The 19,331-nt window shown below is 38.8% G+C and overlaps 2 non-coding genes across 2 annotated transcripts; both read right to left on the bottom strand.

Moving 5' to 3' along the window:
* Positions 1–349: 349 nt before the first annotated feature.
* trnap-agg (transfer RNA proline (anticodon AGG)) lies at positions 350–421 on the bottom strand. The gene has a single exon. It is a non-coding gene; the product is annotated as a tRNA-Pro (tRNA).
* A 1,329-nt stretch (positions 422–1,750) lies between these two features.
* Positions 1,751–1,822, bottom strand: trnap-agg (transfer RNA proline (anticodon AGG)). The gene has a single exon. It is a non-coding gene; the product is annotated as a tRNA-Pro (tRNA).
* Between the last annotated feature and the right edge of the window lie 17,509 nt (positions 1,823–19,331).

The following is a 19,331-nucleotide window of genomic DNA, read 5'->3' as shown; positions in this document are numbered from 1 at the left end:
CCTTTTGTGTGTCTCCGTGTGTGCTGCATGAAAAGTTACAAGAAATACATTTTTCAATTATCACAAAATTAACTTTGACACAAGGGGATAAAAAAAAGCAAGGGCTCGTCCTTGACAGTTGACAGATGACTTGACAGTTGACAGATGACTTGACAGTTCATGTGCAGTCACTTACTATACTTGCTTTGATAGCGTTTGTCTTCAAACATCTCATTTTGAGTACAGCTTTTTACAGGAGTTCAGTTCACAGGCAGCAGACTCTTTTGTGTCTTTGTCCATTTGAAAAGTTGCAAGAAAGTCATGTTTCTATTCTCAAATAATCCATTTTAACTGAATTGATTAAAACTTAGGGCTCGTCCGGGATTTGAACCCGGGACCTCTCGCACCCTAAGCGAGAATCATACCCCTAGACCAACGAGCCACAGGACACAATAGCTCACATCTGGACTTCTGACATATACTTGTGTGTGAATCCTGCAAAGTTGTGATGTGGCATTTGGTCCTCACTGCTTCATCCAGTACAACACCACCCTCTGCTGGTGGAAAACGTTATAAGTCTTCATCTCGTTAACAGACGCCCCCACTATATGCTGTAGCATTTTTATGGTATCTATGTACCTTTTTCACTAGAGATGTGTAAAAACAGCATTTATTTCTTCAGTTGCACAAACGTAATTATACAAAAAACATTAAAAAGTTTTTAAGGGACAGGAATACACCCCTGTGGATTCCTGCCTCATCCCCGTGGTCTGCCAGGATGGCGCGCCGCTCCTCCGTGACCCCTGTCCTCCACAATCTGAGGCCGCTGTGTCGGACTCCCTGTAAATGACTTTTCAGAATTTCTAGCTGGGATTATACCCAACTACGATCATGTTCTTATTGTGGGAGATTTTAATATCCAAGTCTCATGTTTGTTTTTAAATGTTTAAACGGTCTTGCCCCAATTTACCTCTCTGAGCTTCTTCATCCTTACTCACCCCCAGGTCTCTCAAGTCAGCTGACAAGCTGCTCCTGGAGGTACCCAGGTCCAAGAGGAAGCTCGGAGGGGGCGGGGCCTTCTCTGCCCCAGCACATTAGAGAGGCCCCCTCACTGTCCACTTTTAAAACACGTCTTAAAACCCATTTTTACTCCTTGGCTTATGACACAGTCTGACCCTGATTTTATTGTTTTAATCTAATGCCATGATTTTTATTGTTTTAAATGCAATTCTAATTATCATTTTATTCAATTTTATTATTGTTTTTGCTATTTGTGCCAATTTTATTACTTTAAATGTTATTTTAATTGTCATCTTATTTTTTAAAAATATTTCTCTATTTTATATTATTTATTTTTTTTAACTTGTTTAATGTATCATGTTTGGCATGTCAAGTGTACAGCACTTTGTGTTCAGCTTGGGGCTGATCTGAAAGTGCTATATAAATAAATTGCTTGCTTGCTATTTAAACAAAACACTTATTTACCGAGTAAAGAGAAATTTCTTGATGCATTCTGATTAACGCACTGTCACAAGACAAGCTGTCAGTTTGATAGTACGGTAATTCTTGACTTGACAGTTCATGTGCAGTCACTTACTATACTTGCTTTGATAGCGTTTGTCTTCAAACATCTCATTTTGAGTACAGCTTTTTACAGGAGTTCAGTTCACAGGCAGCAGACTCTTTTGTGTCTTTGTCCATTTGAAAAGTTGCAAGAAAGTCATGTTTCTATTCTCAAATAATCCATTTTAACTGAATTGATTAAAACTTAGGGCTCGTCCGGGATTTGAACCCGGGACCTCTCGCACCCTAAGCGAGAATCATACCCCTAGACCAACGAGCCACAGAAAGCAGCGGCTCACATCTGGACTTCTGACATATACTTGTGTGCAAAGTTGTGGCATTTTGTCCTCACTGCTTCATCCAGTGCAGCACCGCCCTCTGGTGGTGAAAAATGTGATATCTTCAACTTGAACTTTTAAACGTTCTTTTTTTTTTTTTTTTTTTTTTTTCTTTCTTTCTTTTGTGTGTGTCCCGATTGGATCTTTAGCATCAGAATTGTTGTCTTAAGGCCAAGAAAGATGCCAAGCGGATTTATTTTACCAAGTGGATCATCATGGCCTTGCCATATTGGCCCATTGGATTGACCTTTATTATAATTATGAATTTATTTTATTTTCAGTTGCTACAAACGGGACAGACATGACTGGGGGATAGGACAGGGAGAAAGAATGAAAGAAAGAGAGGGAGAGAAAGAAAGAAAACCAAAGGTGGGAAGAGACGGTGAGAAGGGGGAGAAGAAAGAAAGAAAAAAACAAACAAAAAAAACAAAACACCTGGGTCACCTGTATGGAGAAAAAAAACAGAAGAGAAAGCAAACAACAAAGAGCAACATAATAAAAAAAACAGCACCATCACAATAAACTAGCTAGCAGTAGATATCAGTAGATACTAAATAATAAACGATATTGTGCAGCACGCAAGATAGACAGCGTACAATGTGCTTTGAGGCAGCAGCCAAGAAAGCTGTAGTCCGCGTCTGTGAATACCCGTGTGTACACCTGTTACAGATCTCCATGTAATAATCTGCTAGAGAGTGTGGGGGGGCCACAGCCCCGTCCTCCAGGGCATGAAGCAGGTATGGAGGAGATCAAAACTCCAGACATCCAGAGGCCCCCAGAACACAAGAGACCAAGGAAGACCAACAGAGGGGCAGCCGCGCCACTGTCCCAGTAAGAGCTGAGGAGAGTCCCAGATGAGGGCTCACTCAGCAGCCGCGGAGCAGAAGCCAGGGGGAGTTGCAGTGACGCGCCCGTGAGCTCCGCCGGCAGCCAGCCGTGCCTGAGTGACCGAGCCCCAGGCCGAGAGGCCGGGGGCACCCCACCTCCGAAGTGGCCCGAGCGAGCCCCAGGCTCCAGGCCCCGATAAGCGGCCGCCAAGGAGTGAGCCGGTGTGTACCCGGACGCCCATCCCCGGACACAAAGAACCACCAACGCACCGACACCTGAGGGAGTCCGCCACTGGCAGGGGAAGTGGTGGGTGGAGATAGGCCTCCAAACCTTGGAGGGCCTGAGATGTCCCCAGAGAGGTGGCGTCTGATACCCAACCTGACATATAGACACAGACATACAGGCACACACAGATACAAACATCCATTCCCCCCCTCATGCTCTCATATACACTTACTCCACACTCAACCAACGTGGAGACAGACATAAAGAGACGCTGTACACACGATCACACTCCCCAAGCGTACTCTACAAACCGGGTCTAGGTACCCTTGCCCCTGGAGGGGGGAACTGCACCCAGACCCAGGTGGTGTTACCCTTTTCCCTGCGGTGGGGGGAGGCAGACCGCCCCGACTCCGCAGCAGCAGGGAGGCCCCACACTCCAGACCACAGATGAACGGCCAACTCCTCCTAGCCCCCCCGCTCCAGCAGGTCGCAGAAAATGGGGGTGGGAGAAGACTCCAAACTTTTAAACGTTCTTAACAAAAGAAGTCAAAGACTTTATCTTTGATGTGCATGGTATCCATTATTGCAGATCATATATTATATATCCTGTAGTGTTTGTTTTTCACAATAGTACACGTGGAAGTATTAGTAAAACTGACTATGATGTTAACAAAAGGTAGAAAGAATAAACAGGAAGTGGTCAACGTTCCTGCAAGACCATGGTGCTACATATTACATATAGCAGACAATCAAAACAGGACCACATGTGCAATGTGCAAAAAATGCAAAAAATGCATAAACAAAAATGGTGCAGCACCGGACAGAACAGAACGAGACAGACACAAGACAGTGCAGGAACAAGAGTACAATAGAAATTTGCAAAAGACTTTGTATTGTGCAAAAAGTCACATGTTGTATGAAGGTTTGTGTGTGAGAGAGAAAGAAGAGTGAAGAGGTGATGTCATGTTCTCGGCTTTTTAGGAAACAAACATTTGTTCCACATGACTTTTCCGGTAATTTGTGCCCCACCAGTGAGGCATGCCACACACTTTGAGAATTGCTGCCCTATAGCCCAACAAGCAAAATGAAACCTTTATGGTGCTGTGACATGAGAATCTATTCCAACATAATCTTCTGCTGGTAAAGTTTTTCTTTATTGTTTTTTAATTTCTTAAGACATTGGAGACCTACATAAAGAACGATTCAATAAGTCGCTGAGTGGATTTCCCACTGTATAGACTATGTGCACCTTAGCATATGCTACTTCCGGTGGGGAAACTCCTGTAGGGCTTCGTTTCCAGTGTGATATTCGCGTCTTGTTTACGGTCGGGTTTTCCAAAAAAAAGGTCAACCAAATGGACGAATCAAGCGGCGATTTACATTTCTCAAGATGTCTTGGGCATTTACCGAATATGTCTGTAGATGATGTTCATCGACTTATCAATATTTTTCCCTCGCACCTCAGAGCAAAAGAGAGAAAGGGTTGAAATTTCTCAGTATTTGTATATAGAGTTCCCTTGTCTTGATGCATGCTCAGTCATCCAGGTAAGTAAATCTCCAAAGGTTGATTCTGTGCATCTGGACGTAGCGTTTTGTGGGAGAAACGTTTCATCCCTCATCCAAGTGACGTCTTCAGTCTCAGCTGACTGCAGGTTTCAATCTTATAAACAGTACATTTGCATAATGACTGGTCAGTTCCTTAATCTTAATTATGCAAATTCTCATGACCATTGATCAACAACCACGCCCAAAACCCACTGATCAAAGACCACTGATCAATGGCCATGAGTACCTACCCTGGAACACCACCAAGTCATTGGTTCAGATATGTGGATGACACCTGGGTGAAAATCAAATCTCAGGACGTTCCACATTTCACGGATCACATTAACTCATCAAATTCACCAGGGAGGATATGAACAGTGGCAGGTTAGCCTTCTTAGACTGTGAGATTTCCATCAGTAATGGGGGACATCTAAAAGCTGACGTGTACCGTAAACCTGCACATACGGATCAGTATTTAAGGTTTGACTCTCATCATCCACTGGAGCACAAACTGGGCGTCATCAGGACGCTACAACACAGAGCGAACACCATCCCCACTGACACAGCAGCCAGGGAGGCAGAAGAACATCAAGAAGGCCCTGAGTAAATGTGGTTATCCCCACAAAGCTAGGAAGGCTCCTAAAGAAAGCTCCAGCCGATCCAGGAGAGAAGAACAACCGCTGCCTAAGTGAAAACCTGTAGTGATCCCGTACGTGTCAGGAGTATCGGAGCAGCTGAGACGCATTTTTTCTAAACATCAGGTCTCTGTGGCTTTTAAACCCCAAAACACGCTGCGGCAAAAACTGGTCCACCCCAAGGATCGGGTCCCCCGACACAAACAGAGTAACATGGTGTACACTGTTAAATGCAGGAGGATTGGCAGGATTCATACATCGGGGAAACCAAACAACCTCAGTATTAATCATCAGTATTAATTTTAATTTCAATTCAGGTTAGATTTTTTTTGTGGGCAACGCAGATTTTCTGTGCGCAGAGACCGTGCCAGCAGTGCGCAATTGCGCACGTGGCAGCTTAGGGAACATTGGTGGTGAGTGTTCCCAGACTACAGCCAGATCAACTATGCTATGTGATAGTCAGTAGATGGGTTCCAAATTGAAGATCATATGCAAGTTTTGGAGACTGTTTATTACTAATCACTGTGTAACTGCTGTAAATTCACAGTAACTGCCATCTCCTTACAAATGTTTTTTGGATTAACCACACTTATACAGACTGTATAGAACTACCACCTCTAAAATGTTCGTTTGCAGAGAAAAGAGACAGGCAGACTATGCTTACAGGATGTGATGTGACAACACTAATGAAATATTGATGTGTCATATTTGTTCAAGACGTTTTTCTTATGGGCAAAAATATTAAAATCATAATGAACAGGGGTGGTGATTCCTATGACTTTGTGTATATAATTTGGAATTTTTTACAAATGTGGGCCAAAAATAGACACATGATATCATTTCATTCATTTCAAAGGTTTATTTGCATGACGCACAAACAGACACAATTGAAAGGTACAAATGTGTTGTGCCTGAAACGAATTCAAACGTGGTGCAGATGTGTGTCACAGGTTGATCTGGCTGTAGGCTGTGGCACTTGGCCAGAGGTGGCGCTGGTTGACTCGAGTCCATGTTAGTGCACAAAGTAAACTGCTCGCTGTAGTTGTGAAGCAAAAACGCTGAAATCGGAGAAATAAAACGTGCGAGGGAACGACTCGTTTACTCTTTCTGTCCTGTGAACAACATCGGCGTGGTGTTAATTGTTTGCTGTTTTCGCCATCGCGTCGTGCATGAGACAATCACCAGGTAAACTCGCGACAGTTTTAAACATTTTGTTGTTCAACAGCATCAAGACTGACGGAGTGTGTTTGAGACAACCTCACAAGTGTCACAGATGGCACATTTGGCGTTTTTTTGCTGGTTTGTCGGTAGCAGCTCCTGAAACGCAAGTCTGCCGCACATCTGTTCGACCAAATCCAGTTAATCCAAGAGCGTCTGGAACACCGGAAATGTACAACCCTACAGCCGGTCTTAAAACAGGAAGTTAGCATTTTGTCGTGCACAGGGGCTGTATCCCAATTCGGGGTCTGCAGCCTTAAAGGCCGCACTTTAAGGCCGATTACGTCGAAGCGACAAAGGCTGTCCCAATTCGAAGGCTGCTCGAAATGCGGCCCTCAAATGCATCCTTCATTTCCCTGAATTTTAAGGACGTGGCAGTGTAGACTTCGTGGCCCAACATATCCCAGAATGCATAGCGCGGCGGTGGGTGTGGATTAGTGATGTTCGATTTGTGAACGAATCGTTCAATACTCAAGAATCACTTTACTGACTCGTGAATCATGATTCACAAGCCCAACTGACTCACTGACTCAACCCTGTTGCTGTTAGCAAACTAATTCCATTAGTAGAAATATATCTAGCTTATAATTAAAATTGTGGGGGGGGGGGGGGGGGACAACAGCCAGTTTCGTAACAAAAGCATTTCCGCTCTGAACTGGAAGAAAAAACCCTGAGTAGAAGCTCACATCAAGAAAATAGCTCTTCGGTTCAGAGTAGCATCGCGCTGCTAACATGCTAACAACACATTTGAGCTACTCACCCCCTCCCTTCCTGTGCTGAATCGTAAGCATAAGCGAATCACTCAGGACTCGCTCACCCCCTCCCTCCTGTGCTGAATCGTAAGCGTAAGCGAATCACTCAGGACTCGCTCACCCCCTCCCTCCTGTGCTGAATCATAAGCGTAAGCGAATCACTCAGGACTCACTCACCCCCTCCCTCCTGTGCTGAATCATAGAACGAGCGAATCACTCAGGACTCGCTCACCCCCTCCCTCCTGTGCTGAATCATAGAGCGAGCGAACGAATCACTCACTCACCCCCTCCCTCCTGGCTCACAGCTTCTTCTTCTTCTTGGTTGGCAACCAATGTTAAGGCGCATTACCGCCCCCTGGCTGAACGCACAGTGGACATTTAGATGAGAAAATATATATTTGACACACTTAAGGAAAATACTAATAAAATACAAATAAACAAAATAAATGTTTATTACGGAATTTTGATAGGAAATTGCTTAATTTTAGAAATGTTTTTGCTCTTTTTTTCTCTATAAAATAGTAGTTGTTGTTTTTTTTTAATCATTCATCTTAGCAGTGGGATTTACATGAAAAGGGAAACAAATTAAGTTTGAGTGAAAATGTAAAATTTTTGCACTCTCTGATCAACTGACTCAGTGACTCAAAACACCCGATTCACTTCGGTGAGTGACTCATTAACACTCGACTCAGTAAAAAGAATCAAATTTACCATCACTAGTCTGGATAACTTTGCTGGAAAAAAACGGTGGATGAGTTGCGCCCGAAGAGTAAACTTTAAGTAAGTACTGAATATTATGTCACTTATTTATGTGCAAATGTTTAATAACGAAGAACATTAAAACATTACTGTTGGCCACATGTCGGCCGAAGTGTGCTCTTCGGCCGCCTCTCATCCGCCGTTTTTTTTTGCAAATTTATCCACACCCATCGCTGCGCTATGCATTCTGGGATACGTTGGGCCACGAAGTCTACACTGCCACAGCCTTAAAATTCAGGGAAATGAAGGATGCATTTCAGGGCCGCATTTCGAGCAGCTGTCACTACCCGATCCGTACCAGAAACCCGATCGGTACCCCGCATGCGCAAATCTTACGTCACTTCCTCTCTTTGCCAACATTGCGACATTCAATATATTTGAATGATACGGTTAGCCCCCAGTTAGCTCCTAGCATTTCTCAACAGCCCTGCCTCCTTTTCGACTGCCCGGGACATTTAAACAATGGATAATCCGTATACAAAGAAATTCATGCTTTTCTCCTCAACAGAGAGCATCCCCCGATTGAGCAACAGCGCCGTAAAATAAGAAGAATGGTGCCTAATTACAGAGTTAATAATGCAGACTTCGTAATATCTCACGTGTAGATTCATCAGCCAGATGAAGTGTTAACTGACAATTGACATCATCATCACTATTCCAACAATCCTCTCCTCACAGACAAGCATAAGCACACTCGGCTATCGCTAAATCAGATTTAACACACGTTTGTAATGACGCTAATTCAGTTTATAATAGGGTTTATTCGCTCGGTCAGCAGGTGGCGGTATCCTCGTACACTGGGGAGTACACTGCCATTAAACGAACAGAAGAAGAAGAAAACATCTGCACATGCGCGGTACGGATCGGGTAGACCCGATTTGTACGGTCAGACTTTACACATGCGCAGTAAGGATCGGAGAGTCCTGATTCGTAACTTTCTTTTTATTTTTCGTTTTTGTCCACATTGTACTGAAATGCTTCATTGTTGCAAACATTTTAAGATATACTTGTTATTCTTAACATCTTAACAGATACTCTGACCTGTAACTATCGTAAAACGCTACGACCGGAAGTAGAAACCTTTCGCGCATGCGGGGTACCGATCGGGTTTCCGGTACGGATCGTTTTTTTTTTTTTTTTTAAATACTTTAATTAAATTTATGCACATATTACAATCTCTCGTTGGGAGACAACATTTGTGCAACAACATCTTGAAAAGGTTGAATAAGAAATCAAACGAAAAAAAACAAAACAAACAAAAAAAACCAAAACAAAACAAAACAAAAAAAAAACAAAACACATATATACATATACATAAATATATGAAGGCCATTTTTATGACATATAACAGTTTCCTTTCTGCGAACACTTTAACATACATGTGGCTTACTTAGTACACCAAAAAACAATCATTAAAAGGATAGAGATTGAGTCCCATTGTCGCATATCAAAGCAGCCTCTTTACATGAATCCCTCAGTAATTCTAAAGATGACAAAAAAGATTTTAATTCAATTTTCAATACAGTTAGGGAAGGTCTTTTACTTTTCCATTTGCATTTGTGTATGTGGTATTTGCCCATAATTATCACCACCTTGTGTAGCATGGACAGTTCCTTAGATGGATCACCATTATTATATAAAACTTGTGTTAGAGTCAGTGGGGTCATCCCATCTATTCTTATACTCAACCAGTCTACTAGATCTTGCCAAAAGTCAGTTGTTACTGAGCAGGAAAAAAACAAATGATCAATACTTTCCGCATTTTGTGAACAAAATCCACATGGCTCTACCTCAAACCCAAACCTTTTTTTAAGCATTTCAGCTGCTGGGTAATATCCATTAATTATTTTAAATTGCATTTCTTTGACTTTGGGGGGGATAGGCCATTTTAAAAAGTGCGTATATTTGTTCGTTATTTTAACATTACTCCCTTTTAGTTTTGTGTTACTGTTAAAGTCGTGAAATAATTTGTTTTTAAATATCTTGTTCATGGTTTTATTATTACAGTTTTTATCCGTCAAAGGAATCTGGTTTAGATGTAAAGAAGGTAGACTAATTTGTGCCTTAGAGTAATACAAATAACCTTGAATCAAACTCAACAGAGGTAAGGGGATTGCCTTACAAACCTTGTCATATTCTCTAAGGGAACACTGAATGTTAAACTTAGCATTAAAAACACCCACTGAGAGAAACTGACCCCTTTCATCAAGTAAGTCTGTTATAAAGATTATGTTTTTTTCAAACCACTCTTTAATAAACAATGACTTCTTATTAATTGTAATTGTTCTGTTATTCCACAAGGTGGAGCAATGTGGTGAAAAGTTATGGGCAAACACCATCTTCCAATAAGACAAGACCTGCTTATGATATTCTGACAGTTTCACAGGCAACTTCAATATATCAAAATCACATTTCAGGAGAAAATCCAACCCTCCCACCTTTTTGAAAATATTTTTTGGGATATGGAACCATATGGAGTCAGGTTTCAAGAGGAAGGCTTTTATCCAGTTTATTTTAAATACTCCAACCATTGATTGAAAATCAATTGACTTTATACCACCTTTAGCGTAATCTTTGACAAGTTGTGATTTTTTAATGTAATGTGTTTTATTGCGCCAAATGAATTGATAGATTATAGAGTTAATCTTTTTAATACTTTTCGGGGTAATGTATAGTGAATATGCTGGATAAACCATCTTTGAGACGCCCTCTGATTTGGATAATAGATTGCGTCCAAAAATTGTAATATCTCTCGTCAACCAATGATTTAGTGTTTTGGACATGCCATCAATTTTGTCTTTTAGGTTTTTTGATTCTCTAGTGTTGATGTCTTTGTCTAAATAGATGCCTAGATACTTAACTTCATTTTTCACTGGAATCGTCCTCATGCTATTTTCCAAACAATCATAAAGTGGCAAAAGTTCACACTTCTTTAGGTTCAGACACAAGCCTGAAGCTTTAGAAAAAATTGAAATGACATTCAATGCTTTCTCGAGTATTGATTTATCCTTTAAAAATATTACTGTGTCATCTGCAAACTGACTTATTTTCAGTTCAATATCAAAAATGTTTATTCCTTCGATGTCTGAATGGTTCACAATGAGGTAAGCCATTAATTGAGTGCAAAGAATAAATAATTTTGGAGAAATTGGGCAACCCTGTCGAATTCCACAGAATATGTCTATCCTAGATGTTATGCCTGGATTGAGCGAAACATAACTATAAATTTGCTTGTAGAACAGTTTGATCACTTTGCAAAATTTGTTTCCAAATCCAAAAAGTTCTAAAGATCTAAATAAAAAATTATGGTCTATTGAATCAAATGCTTTAAAAAAGTCAATAAATAGTATTAAACTTTCTGAATTAATAAAGGATCGATAGTCAATCATATCTAATATTAATCTTATGTTATTATGAATCTGCCTTCCTTTAATAAACGCTGATTGGCACTCATCAATCAATTTGGTTAAGACGCTTTTAAGCCTATTTGCATATACTAAGGCTAATAATTTGTAGTCGTTACATAAAAGTGTTATGGGTCTCCAATTGTCTAGCATTTGTAAATCTTTGTTTGGTTTGGGTAATAAGGTTATTAATCCTGTTTTCATTGTTGGGGATAGTTCTTCATTTTTTAAACAATCCAAAAAGCCATTAAATAACAAATCTTTAATGTCTTGCCAAAAGGTTTTATAAAATTCAATCGTTAAACCATCAATTCCAGGCGATTTTCCATTTTTCATTTGTTTTAGAGCTGTATCTAATTCGGATATTTTCAAATCTTCTTCTAACCATGTTTTATCATCCTCTTCCAATTTTTTAACCTGATCTTTAATCATATCAAAAAAGATATCTGCATTTTCTTTTTCAGTTCTTGATTTATACAGATTACTATAGAACATGTTAATTTCCTCACTTATTTTGTTTGGTTCCTCAATTATAGTACCATCCTTACTCAATTTAGTTATTTTTTTCTTTGTTTGTCTACGCTTCTCTAGACTATAGAAATAAGATGAATTTTTTTCTCCATGTTCAATCCACTTGGCTCTAGACCTTACATATGCTCCTTTAGCTTTAATCAAGTACACCTCATCTAGCTTATTTTGTAAAGTTTGTAAGCGTTCTGACTCTTCCGCAGTCATACAGGGTTTACCACATAATAAATGAATTTGTTCAATTAGATTTTTCTGTTCACATACGCGTAGGGCAGACACTTTCTTTCCCGTTTCTATAGCTAATTGTTTCACATTATATTTAAACCATTCCCATTTACTGACATTAGTCATGCTCATATTGTTAATTTCTGATTTAAGTTCTTTAACTTGTTTACAGAAGTCTTCGTTTTGTAATAAACTATTGTTAAATTTCCATATGTTGTCAGATCTTTGTTGTTTACGTAGAGATAATAAGAGACTTATCAGACAATGATCAGTAAGTGGGGTTGACTGGGTCTCACATTTCGTAACATATGATGATACTGTTTGGGAGACAAGCCAATAATCTAATCTTGAACATACGTTTTTATTTGATGGACTAAACCAAGTATATTTCTTCGTATTTGGGTTTGTCATCCTCCAATAATCGATCATATTAGTTGTTGTACAAAAGTCACAAATAATGCTATCGTGTTCTGGTTGATTTCCTCTTTGTGGTTGTCTGTCAAGCCATGAGTTAGGAGCCAGGTTAAAATCGCCTCCAGTTATCACCTGGGTAGAACCATATGTAGTACTCCACTTTGCAATTAATTTACTTAAGTTAGACATCATATTTCTATTTAGCGACCTGTTATTGTATCCATACACGTTAATAAGAATAATTTTCTGTTCACAGACTTCTACCAACACCATGATCCAATGCCCCATTCCGTCGCTTTTATGATCAATAACTCTCCCTGCAAATTTGTTGAATAAGATCATAACTCCTGCTGAGTGAGTAGTACCATGTGAATAAAGAATACTATCTCCCCATTGATGTTTCCAAAATGTTTCCTCTTCCTTACCAGAATGTGTTTCTTGTAAAAACAAAATGTTTGCCTTAATTTCCTTGCACAATAAAAACATGGCCTTACGTTTGACATTGTTTTTTAAGCCTCGAACATTTAAGGAACTTAATAGAACAGACGGTACGGATCGGGTAGTGATAGTGACAGCAGCCTTTGGATTGGGACAGCCTTCGGCGCGCCGCTGTGACATAATCGGCCTTGAAATGCGTACTTTAAGGCTGCAGACCCTGAATTGGGAGACAGCCACTGTTACACTAGGCAACCTGGGCAGCGCGGGGGAGAGAAAGATGGCGGAATAAGCGGTTGTACAATCTGCGGGTCTGATTAAGAAACGTGATTTTGATGTCCTGTAAAATACTTTACTGACAAACTGTTACTCCAAAGGAAGTAGAACGCAAGCGAAACCCCCTGGAAGTTACTTTGACAGACCTTCAGGCAGACACAAAGATAAACTTAGAGCGATAAAAATGGCTAACCCCAAGCTAACAGGTAGCCTCTCCGACCATGATTACAACCTTGCTGCTATGCGAGAAGCATGTGAGGATGAAGATATAGAAGAGATGGAACTTCAGAAAGAGATCGGAAGACCCATAGGTGACCACACTCCGTTACCAAGTCCCAATCCCAAAAAAATGAAAAGCAAAATAACTGAGAAGCAGGTGAGCATCAAGAATGTATATGAAGTTTTACTTGGCTTCACAAAGAGATGCGAGGAAAGGTTTGATTCGCTTGAAAAGAAGTTGGAAGCCTTCGAACAACGCATTGAAGTAAATACACAGGCGACCCAAAAAAACAGAGAGGAAATTGACAAGCTGACGACGAAGGTGGAGTCGCTGATGAAGGAAAACAAAGAATTAAAGGAGAGCTGTCGGGAGAGTGCACGTTACCGCAGAAGATGGGACCTCAGAATTTTGGGTCTGACAGAGAAGGACAACGAGAATACACGTGAAACAGTGATCGGCATTCTAACAAGAATGGTTCCTGTATCAGTGGAAAAACTGCAGCTCATGGTTGATACAGTACACCGACTGGGGAAGAAAGACAATGCAGTGAGCAACAAGGTGCCAAGACCAATCATCATACAGTTCAGCATGAGGACGGCAAGGGATGAAGTATGGAGGAAATGCAAAGAGGCCAGGGTCTGCAAAGAACTGAACATAAAATTTAAAGAAGACTTCTCCAAAGAAGACCATGAAGCTCGGATCAAGCTGTGGCCCAAGGTGCAGGAAGCTCGAAACAACGGCAAAAGAGCATTCCTAAAGGAGGGTTATGCAATAATAGACGGTAAAAGGATCGATCTGTGAGATGCACTTGAAGAAGTCACTACAAGTTAACCATAAAATGTGGGTATGTGTGTGTGTATATATATGTTTATATATACATATCTGTTAAAAATACACAAATAAAAAATAGGAGAGGGTCAAAAAGCAAAGCCGTAGTTAAACGTGGGCTATCCAGAGCTAAAATTGCCACATATAGAAAGAGGTAGTACTGTGATAGGGTCGGAGTACTGTTATGATTACATAGGTAGGACACTAGGCTTATTCCCGCTTCAAGCACTTTTTTTTTCTTCTAGTAAGTGCCAAGGAAGCCGTTACTGTTCTTGTTTTGTATTTTGTTCTTGCGTTTTTGTTTTTTCTTTATCTTATAGATGGCTGTTCTATTAAGTTCCTTAAATGTTCGAGGCTTAAAAAACAATGTCAAACGTAAGGCCATGTTTTTATTGTGCAAGGAACTTAAGGCAAACATTTTGTTTTTACAAGAAACACATTCTGGTAAGGAAGAGGAAACATTTTGGAAACATCAATGGGGAGATAGTATTCTTTATTCACATGGTACTACTCACTCAGCAGGAGTTATGATCTTATTCAACAAATTTGCAGGGAGAATTATTGATCATAAAAGCAACGGAATGGGGCATTGGATCATGGTGTTGGTAGAAGTCTGTGAACAGAAAATTATTCTTATTAACGTGTATGGATACAATAACAGGTCGCTAAATAGAAATATGATGTCTAACTTAAGTAAATTAATTGCAAAGTGGAGTACTACATATGGTTCTACCCAGGTGATAACTGGAGGCGATTTTAACCTGGCTCCTAACTCATGGCTTGACAGACAACCACAAAGAGGAAATCAACCAGAACACGATAGCATTATTTGTGACTTTTGTACGACAACCAATATGATCGATTATTGGAGGATGACAAACCCAAATACGAAGAAATATACTTGGTTTAGTCCATCAAATAAAAACGTATGTTCAAGATTAGATTATTGGCTTGTCTCCCAAACAGTATCATCATATGTTACGAAATGTGAGACCCAGTCAACCCCACTTACTGATCATTGTCTGATAAGTCTCTTATTATCTCTACGTAAACAACAAAGATCTGACAACATATGGAAATTTAACAATAGTTTATTACAAAACGAAGACTTCTGTAAACAAGTTAAAGAACTTAAATCAGAAATTAACAATATGAGCATGACTAATGTCAGTAAATGGGAATGGTTTAAATATAATGTGAAACAATTAGCTATAGAAACGGGAAAGAAAGTGTCTGCCCTACGCGTATGTGAACAGAAAAATCTAATTGAACAAATTCATTTATTATGTGGTAAACCCTGTATGACTGCGGAAGAGTCAGAACGCTTACAAACTTTACAAAATAAGCTAGATGAGGTGTACTTGATTAAAGCTAAAGGAGCATATGTAAGGTCTAGAGCCAAGTGGATTGAGCATGGAGAAAAAAATTCATCTTATTTCTATAGTCTAGAGAAGCGTAGACAAACAAAGAAAAAAATAACTAAATTGAGTAAGGATGGTACTATAATTGAGGAACCAAACAAAATAAGTGAGGAAATTAACATGTTCTATAGTAATCTGTATAAATCAAGAACTGAAAAAGAAAATGCAGATATGTTTTTGATATGATTAAAGATCAGGTTAAAAAATTGGAAGAGGATGATAAAACATGGTTAGAAGAAGATTTGAAAATATCCGAATTAGATACAGCTCTAAAACAAATGAAAAATGGAAAATCGCCTGGAATTGATGGTTTAACGATTGAATTTTATAAAACCTTTTGGCAAGACATTAAAGATTTGTTATTTAATGGCTTTTTGGATTGTTTAAAAAATGAAGAACTATCCCCAACAATGAAAGCAGGATTAATAACCTTATTACCCAAACCAAACAAAGATTTACAAATGCTAGACAATTGGAGACCCATAACACTTTTATGTAACGACTACAAATTATTAGCCTTAGTATATGCAAATAGGCTTAAAAGCATCTTAACCAAATTGATTGATGAGTGCCAATCAGCGTTTATTAAAGGAAGGCAGATTCATAATAACATAAGATTAATATTAGATATGATTGACTATCGATCCTTTATTAATTCAGAAAGTTTAATACTGTTCAGAAGGGTTAAAGAAATCTGAGCTGGCAGCAATCACTTCAGAGTGTCGGGTCAGGACACTTGCAAATGTTCAGATGTGAGAGGAACAAACAGGCAGAGTCCAGGAATAAAGTTGTCATTCTTTGTATTTTCAATTGAGAATGTGCCCGCAGCTGGGCGAGATAGAGTGTGTGTGTGTATGTGTGGTTTCTGCAGACAAAGCATAATAATACAATCAATTAGGAATCAGATTACATAATAAACATAAAGATACAACTGAGGTGTACTCAAGTACAGTATATAGCTAAATAAGCTGACATTATACTTCAGCCTGGTTACATAAACTTAAAGTCAGACATTATGCATTAACACACCGCATACAACTATGCACTGAAGGCAACTTTACATTGGTTTATCATCTGTTACACAGAGCACAGAATCAACAACACGATAACAACGAATCTCTCTGCTAGAAGCTAATTAGCAAACAAATCTGTTATGCTAGCGAACTGCCACTTGTACATAACGTCACTTAAACAGAAGCAGAAACTGCTGGTAAGTCATCAAATACACTCATGGCTGAACACCAACATAACTGAGTGAAGTAAAACATTAACTTACGGTCTTATGAACGCACACACTGTCCGTTGTTTGGCTGCCGTTTGTCTCTGAACTAAAGTTGCGGACATGCACCCCGATGGTGCATTCAGGGGACATAGTAAATCCCATACACAACCCTAACCCTTTTGTACAAATACTATTTATTGACTTTTTTAAGGCATTTGATTCAATAGACCATAATTTTTTATTTAGATCTTTAGAACTTTTTGGATTTGGAAACAAATTTTGCAAAGTGATCAAACTGTTCTACAAGCAAATTTATAGTTATGTTTCGCTCAATCCAGGCATAACATCTAGGATAGACATATTCTGTGGAATTCGACAGGGTTGCCCAATTTCTCCAAAATTATTTATTCTTTGCACTCAATTAATGGCTTACCTCATTGTGAACCATTCAGACATCGAAGGAATAAACATTTTTGATATTGAACTGAAAATAAGTCAGTTTGCAGATGACACAGTAATATTTTTAAAGGATAAATCAATACTCGAGAAAGCATTGAATGTCATTTCAATTTTTTCTAAAGCTTCAGGCTTGTGTCTGAACCTAAAGAAGTGTGAACTTTTGCCACTTTATGATTGTTTGGAAAATAGCATGAGGACGATTCCAGTGAAAAATGAAGTTAAGTATCTAGGCATCTATTTAGACAAAGACATCAACACTAGAGAATCAAAAAACCTAAAAGACAAAATTGATGGCATGTCCAAAACACTAAATCATTGGTTGACGAGAGATATTACAATTTTTGGACGCAATCTATTATCCAAATCAGAGGGCGTCTCAAAGATGGTTTATCCAGCATATTCACTATACATTACCCCGAAAAGTATTAAAAAGATTAACTCTATAATCTATCAATTCATTTGGCGCAATAAAACACATTACATTAAAAAATCACAACTTGTCAAAGATTACGCTAAAGGTGGTATAAAGTCAATTGATTTTCAATCAATGGTTGGAGTATTTAAAATAAACTGGATAAAAGCCTTCCTCTTGAAACCTGACTCCATATGGTTCCATATCCCAAAAAATATTTTCAAAAAGGTGGGAGGGTTGGATTTTCTCCTGAAATGTGGTTTTGATATATTGAAGTTGCCTGTGAAACTGTCAGAATATCATAAGCAGGTCTTGTCTTATTGGAAGATGGTGTTTGCCCATAACTTTTCACCACATTGCTCCACCTTGTGGAATAACAGAACAATTACAATTAATAAGAAGTCATTGTTTATTAAAGAGTGGTTTGAAAAAAACATAATCTTTATAACAGACTTACTTGATGAAAGGGGTCAGTTTCTCTCAGTGGGTGTTTTTAATGCGAAGTTTAACATTCAGTGTTCCCTTAGAGAATATGACAAGGTTTGTAAGGCAATCCCCTTACCTCTGTTGAGTTTGATTCAAGGTTATTTGTATTACTCTAAGGCACAAATTAGTCTACCTTCTTTACATCTAAACCAGATTCCTTTGACGGATAAAAACTGTAATAATAAAACCATGAACAAGATATTTAAAAACAAATTATTTCACGACTTTAACAGTAACACAAAACTAAAAGGGAGTAATGTTAAAATAACGAACAAATATACGCACTTTTTAAAATGGCCTATCCCCCCCAAAGTCAAAGAAATGCAATTTAAAATAATTAATGGATATTACCCAGCAGCTGAAATGCTTAAAAAAAGGTTTGGGTTTGAGGTAGAGCCATGTGGATTTTGTTCACAAAATGTGGAAAGTATTGATCATTTGTTTTTTTCCTGCTCAGTAACAACTGACTTTTGGCAAGATCTAGTAGACTGGTTGAGTATAAGAATAGATGGGATGACCCCACTGACTCTAACACAAGTTTTATATAATAATGGTGATCCATCTAAGGAACTGTCCATGCTACACAAGGTGGTGATAATTATGGGCAAATACCACATACACAAATGCAAATGGAAAAGTAAAAGACCTTCCCTAACTGTATTGAAAATTGAATTAAAATCTTTTTTGTCATCTTTAGAATTACTGAGGGATTCATGTAAAGAGGCTGCTTTGATATGCGACAATGGGACTCAATCTCTATCCTTTTAATGATTGTGTTTTTGGTGTACTAAGTAAGCCACATGTATGTTAAAGTGTTCGCAGAAAGGAAACTGTTATATGTCATAAAAATGGCCTTCATATATTTATGTATATGTATATATGTGGTTTTTTTTTGTTTTGTTTTGTTTTGTTTTGTTTTTTTTGTTTGTTTTTCGTTTGATTTCTTATTCAACCTTTTCAAGATGTTGTTGCATAAATGTTGTCTCCCAACGAGAGATTGTAATATGTGCATAAATTTAATTAAAGTATTTAAAAAAAAAAAAAAAAAAAAAAAAAAAAAGCCTCTCACTTCCGCACTTCTCGTACTACGAGTCACCGCGTGGGCCAAACCTAACCTGCACATGTTTCACAGTGCGCATGCTCGAGTTAGCTTCGAGTG

This window comes from Diplotaxodon limnothrissa, linkage group LG7, assembly GCF_057381915.1.
Source record: "Diplotaxodon limnothrissa isolate DT_005_m linkage group LG7, D_limnothrissa_male_GT1.1, whole genome shotgun sequence".
Lineage (NCBI taxonomy): Eukaryota > Metazoa > Chordata > Actinopteri > Cichliformes > Cichlidae > Diplotaxodon > Diplotaxodon limnothrissa.
The sequence above is the reverse complement of the archived record's forward strand: the minus strand, read 5'-3'. Positions and strand labels throughout refer to the sequence as shown.